Below are 6,000 nucleotides of genomic sequence, written 5' to 3' on the forward strand. Positions count from 1 at the left end.
TTTATGGGTGATTACTATAACCCTACGGGAAGTTAAATATGCAAGAAGTATGTATAAATCAATATCATTTACAATTAAATACATCATATAACATTTTTTTACTTTTTTGCTGGTGATATTATCTCATTCTTCGAACAACTGTAATGTCTGTCTTGCCTAAAAAATATTTTCCATTTTAATAACTTCAATGATTTATAGAAACTGCGAAATAATTTCTATTTAATAAACTTACGTTTAGTTCATGGCACAAATGTTTAATTTGTTTTATTATTTTCAAAGGCCAGGGTGAAATATTCTGATTCAGGCATTGTTCTTTGTTTATCTATGCCTATATCCTTGATGGTACACATACACGACATCTAATCGCAATTGACCCGTATAGAAATGATTTCATTGAGAGCGAATGACGAATCATTAGCACTTGACTCGGCCGTAACGCAATTCCGTTGCATTTGTACAGATTTACACGCTTGTTGCGCCTAAAAAAGTTTTGCTTCAAAAGATAACCGAGAATAACTATTTTGTACGAAATAAAGTATAACCTTGTAGTAAGATGTATAATCGAGAATAGGCCTATGCATAAATATTTTCGACAGCCCTACAGTGCGTATTAGGCGTGTTTTCAGTACAGCCTCCTCCTCACCATTTCAACTTTTCCTCATTCTCGTCTTGTATACACACTTTCATTCTTACTTCCCTTTTGTGTACGTTCATCTGCCATGCTATATAGCATATATAGTACCTCGGCCTCGGCTTCGGCTCACATACAAGTGTATCTGCCTGCTATCTTATCAAACATCGTGTCAATTTAGACTTCTTCAAATAGAGACGCGCGCCTTAAGGCATCTCAATGCAAAGTCGGAGATATGTCGAGCATTTCTTTGTAAACAAGGTAAATGTTTCAATTTTCAACGATATACAGTAATAGTAGATTTTAAGAAAATTTTAGCCTTGTACGGTGTACAAAATCAAGTGTGATATCGTTCTTTTACTGCAGATACTAAATTATTTTTTTCTGAATTTTTTATATTTTTTTATATTTTCTGAATTTTTTATATTTTTTTTATATTTTCTGAATTTATTTCTGCTTGTGCTCTTAGACCATTAATTAATTACAAAGGCAGGACATCAAATAGGATATTAAAAAGTATAAGATATTAAAACTTTTGAATTGTAGACGTGGGTACAGGACAACGTTTGTCGGGTCATCTAGTATGTATATATATATATATATATATATATATATATATATATATATATATATTCATCTTAATACCTTTATACCCTTAATACTTCTTGTGCCAACAAACGTAATTCCTCTCATCTCTTACATGACAGTTACAAAGTCATCATTAATTTCATGAAAAGTAATTCTATACAGTTTTAGAATCTTTCGTTCGTTATATTTCTTCTCTATTTCTCTTTCCCCTTTCGTTTCTCATACCCCGCTACAACTCCATCACTACACTAGCTTTGTAACCTTGATCAGTGGCCATAATGCAACGCTATCAATAACATTAAATATAGAAGGGCAATATGTGCTCCTTCAATTTCTCGTTTAATATAACAGTTCATTATTATTTCACACAAATTTAGTATTCAATCAATTTTACATCATAATTAATTTTTCCTGGTTTGGTATGTAAAATTTTCTTCTTTTCATATATTTATATTTATTATCAACTTTGTATTTATGTAATGTTTTATAGATTACTGAATGATGACACACATCAAGTGTCTAAACGTTTAATGGAATAAATAATTCTGTTATTTAATCTTTTTTTAATTCGACGATTGGGCAGCAAAAATATTACAAATATATATATTATATATATATATATATATATATGTATATATATATATATAATCTGTTTTTACCATAATATTTCACACAAAATAATTCATTACTTTGTTTCCTCTGGGGATTGCGAGTAGTACGGAATATCATAGTAAAACGCGTTAATATATTAATAAACAAAGTTGATCTCATGAATAAGATTACTTGGTAACTTCTTCAATCTATCTCGGAATAACCTGTACAAATTACCTAGCGCAAAATTGATATCCTGCTAGACAAGCAAAAAAGTATGAGAGCTCTGATGAACAAAACTACTCAAAAAGAATAAGTATTTACATTATTTTTTTTGTCTGTGAATATTGTAATGAATTAATTACTAGATTGATAAATAAAATACGCAAAATCTGAAAAATTAAACCTTAACATCGTCAAAAATGTTGCAATCATGGTATAGAAAAATATTTTAGTTACATGATATATTTACTTTTTTTTGAAACATCAATTGATCTAATACTATTGTCAACTTTTTTAATATATATATATATATATATATTATATATTTATAGATATATATATATATATATATATATATATATATATGGGTATAGAGATCACATTAATTATTTAGTGGACTGGGGTGAGAATTATTCCCCCACCATAAAAAATCGAATAACTAGCTGTAAGTGGAATTCTGTCTTAAGGCAATTTAGGCATCGTGCCTTAAGGCAAATTGCTGGAACTTCCCGTACCCAAATTATTATTTTTTTAAAGACGATCAACATTTTTAAAAAAATTACTTTGAAAAATAAGATTTTTGAGAACTATAAATTGGATAAAAAATTTACTTTTTTTTGAAAAAAAAAAAAATTAAAAAAAAAATTTTTTATTTTTTTTTTGAATTTTTTTTTTTTTTTTATTTTTGACATATTGTGGAAGATCTGAACTTTCTTTTGAAAGCAATCGTACTGCTTTAACTGCATAGGGACAAAATATAAAGCGCGTAAGCGCCGCATTGCGCATAACGCATAAGCATTGTACGGAACCCATAGGAATGTTAACAAATGTATACTTATTGTTAAAATCTCTATAAAATGTCTGATAATTTGATGTGCATATGTCTAATGATCATTTTTGACCGTCAAATGGCTCATTTTTTTACTTTTTCCTCTATATCTCCGAAACGCTAGACCTACCTTCATGAAAATCTATCGATTCTTCATCTTGTCAATACAAGTGAAATGTTTTTTGAATTATTCAAATCGGACGCTGCGTTCTCTAAAAACTGAGTTACCGTTTTCGGCACTTTTTGCCCCGTATCTTCGGAACGGCTAGACCTGCCTTCGCCCAAAACTAATCAGCACGTCTCCTTATCAATACGAATCTAATGTTTTTTGAATTATTCAAATCGGTTGATCCATGTTCCCGAAATCGTCGACGAAAATTTGTATCCGCACATACATACACACACATACATACATACATACACACACACACACACACACACATACATCCATTTTTTCTAAGGTATGCCAAAATGTTCAGAAACCTCTGAAACGTAAAGATATATAAAAAATTTCATTTTTGATTTTTTTGCGATTACTATAACTTGCCCTACGGGAAGTTAAAAAAACAACTACTTGTTTTGCCAAATATATTGATCCTTAATTTACATGTTTTTTTTCTCATTGCTATTGCTAGACTCTCAAAACTTATAATAAAGAACAGGTATTTATGTCCACAACCCCAAAGATTCTTGGTTTAAATACAAAAAGCCCTCGTTAAATCTGGACGAAATAGACTTTTTATAAGAGGAACTAACGACTCAATTAGAATACATATAAACGACTGGATAGTTTTAACATTTTTTTCCTATTTCTTCAGTTCATAATTTTGATCAATTATCAAGAGTTTTTCCAATAGTGTGAGGTGAAAAATAGATTCATTAGCTCTTTTCTTATGAAGACAAAACGCCGAAATTAACTACAGAACACACAGAAGTATGCCCGCAGTTTCAAAGTTTGATTGCTTTGTTCTTCTAGGTAAAACTTTATTTCTTGTTAAACGCGATAAACTAAGACTTCAGTTTTGAAACTTTCTTTAGTAATATCAGTCTTGCGACATGAAAATCTGTGATAGGTGCGGAAACTGCCAAGGGCTTCAGGAACGACATGACGATGAACTTAAATTGTACTTTGTTTTCACAGAGATAACTGGAGATAAAAAATGATGGCATATATATATATATATATATATATATATATATAATTGTATTTTTTAAATTCAGACTTCATTTATATTTTCTAAGTCGTCGTTTCTTGCTATTTTGCAAAGTTATCCAAGCGAATTCACAAAGAGCAGAAGAAAAGGAAATTTATCTGGGCGCGTAACTTCTGTAGACAAATCACTACGAGAAATGTTGAATGTTACATTTTATAGCAGAACAAAACGTCCAATCCCTTTTTTTGTAGCGTTGAAATAAAGGTTTAAAGAATGCTGTGAAACGACCTTTTATCATTTAAGATTGCATGAGTTTATATGAAATATTCATCTGTGGGTGCAAATATTTTATCTTAGAAAAAAGAATACATTATCAATAATAATAAGTAAGGGGGGGGGGCTTTGACAAAAACTCACGAGAAATCACGTGGGGTGGGAGGGGTAAGGTAAGATATCACTAGAATTCATTTTTTACCTAGATTTTCAAAAAAAAAACAAAATAACCACTTTTTTAGTAAATTCTGAAAATACACGTGATGTGTGGGGGGAGGAGGATTGACTTTAAATATCACAACGTATCACTAAGGGGGAGGGGGGTCAAAAATTTCTAAAAAAATCGATCACGTGATTAATGAACGCCCGCTAAATAGAAAATATACAAATATTTTCTTTTAATTATCATTTAAAAATGTAAAGTAAATAAGTTCAAGCACAACTGCTCATCCGACTATTATGTTCTGATTGCTGTTCAAAAATTTTTTTTTATTTTATTGTATGTTCATTTTATATTATAATAGTTGTCATTATGATCAAATTTTTACCTTTTGAGTCAAAAAATTAAATGAATTACAAAAAAAGTTAGTCAAAAAATCAAAACATCTCATAATATTATAAAGTTCTGATTCTTCTTGAAATGAAAATTAAAAAATAATATACTTAAGATTTACGTTTTTTTAATTTGAAAAGATTTATTTAATTAATAATATATTACAGAAAGAAAATGTGAGTAATTAGGATTTTGTATATCTATTTTAATGTAGTAATACAATTGATTATTAAATAATCATTTAAGACACTATTGATAATACAAATTCAATAAATTATAGAAAAAAATAACAGAAACAATATTACAATCTTAATTCACTTAAGATTTACTATACCATACTTTTACTGACCTTAGTGAGTGGTTTTGCTTGTATTGATATTTTGAGAAAGCAATCTGTAAATAATAAAAACAATTTGTTAAACTAGTTTTATATATGCATTTAACTTCTTTTTTTTTTGTTACTGTGATATTTTTTTAATTTATTATACATCTTACGGAAACTCAATTAAGATTTAAAATATTTGAATTGAAAAATAGATTCATCATATTTTATTTTGAATTAGTATAATATATTTAATAATATTGGTTATGAGTATGAGATTTAGTAATTGCGAGTAAATGTTAAAATAAAAAAATGAATAAAATGAAAAAAGATGTATTTTATTATACGAGAATTTTCAGGAAAAGATGAATAAGATATATTAACTCAGAGTAATTGTGCAAATTATTTACTGTGTTAGGTACGACTAAGGCTACAGGGGGTACGACTTAGGCAACTAAGCACTTTAATCGTTCCAACACCATATTTTTGGCACTCCGTAAATTTCTCTCAGGAGTACGACTTAAGCAACCTTATCCAATATTTTTTAAGTAAAACTTCTTTAGGCGCGACTAGGGTGTGAATTCGTATAAATGCAACGGAAGTGCGTTACGGCAGATAAGATAAAAGTTGAGTGCCATTAATTTGTCATTCGCTCTCGATGATATCATTTCTATACGAATCGATTGTGATAAGTCGTCGTGTCGAGTGAATAGAGTTCTGACGTTGTATGCGTACCGGCATCAACGTGGTATGCGTTTCGATATCAACAAGGAAATCGGCATAGATAAATAAACATTTTAATGTTACATTGTAGTACAAATGTTGATTTAATGAAAA

This window comes from Ctenocephalides felis, unplaced genomic scaffold (assembly GCF_003426905.1).
Source record: "Ctenocephalides felis isolate EL2017-DRISC unplaced genomic scaffold, ASM342690v1 CF-g0.4_SCAFFOLD_01170, whole genome shotgun sequence".
Taxonomy (NCBI): Eukaryota; Metazoa; Arthropoda; class Insecta; order Siphonaptera; family Pulicidae; genus Ctenocephalides; species Ctenocephalides felis.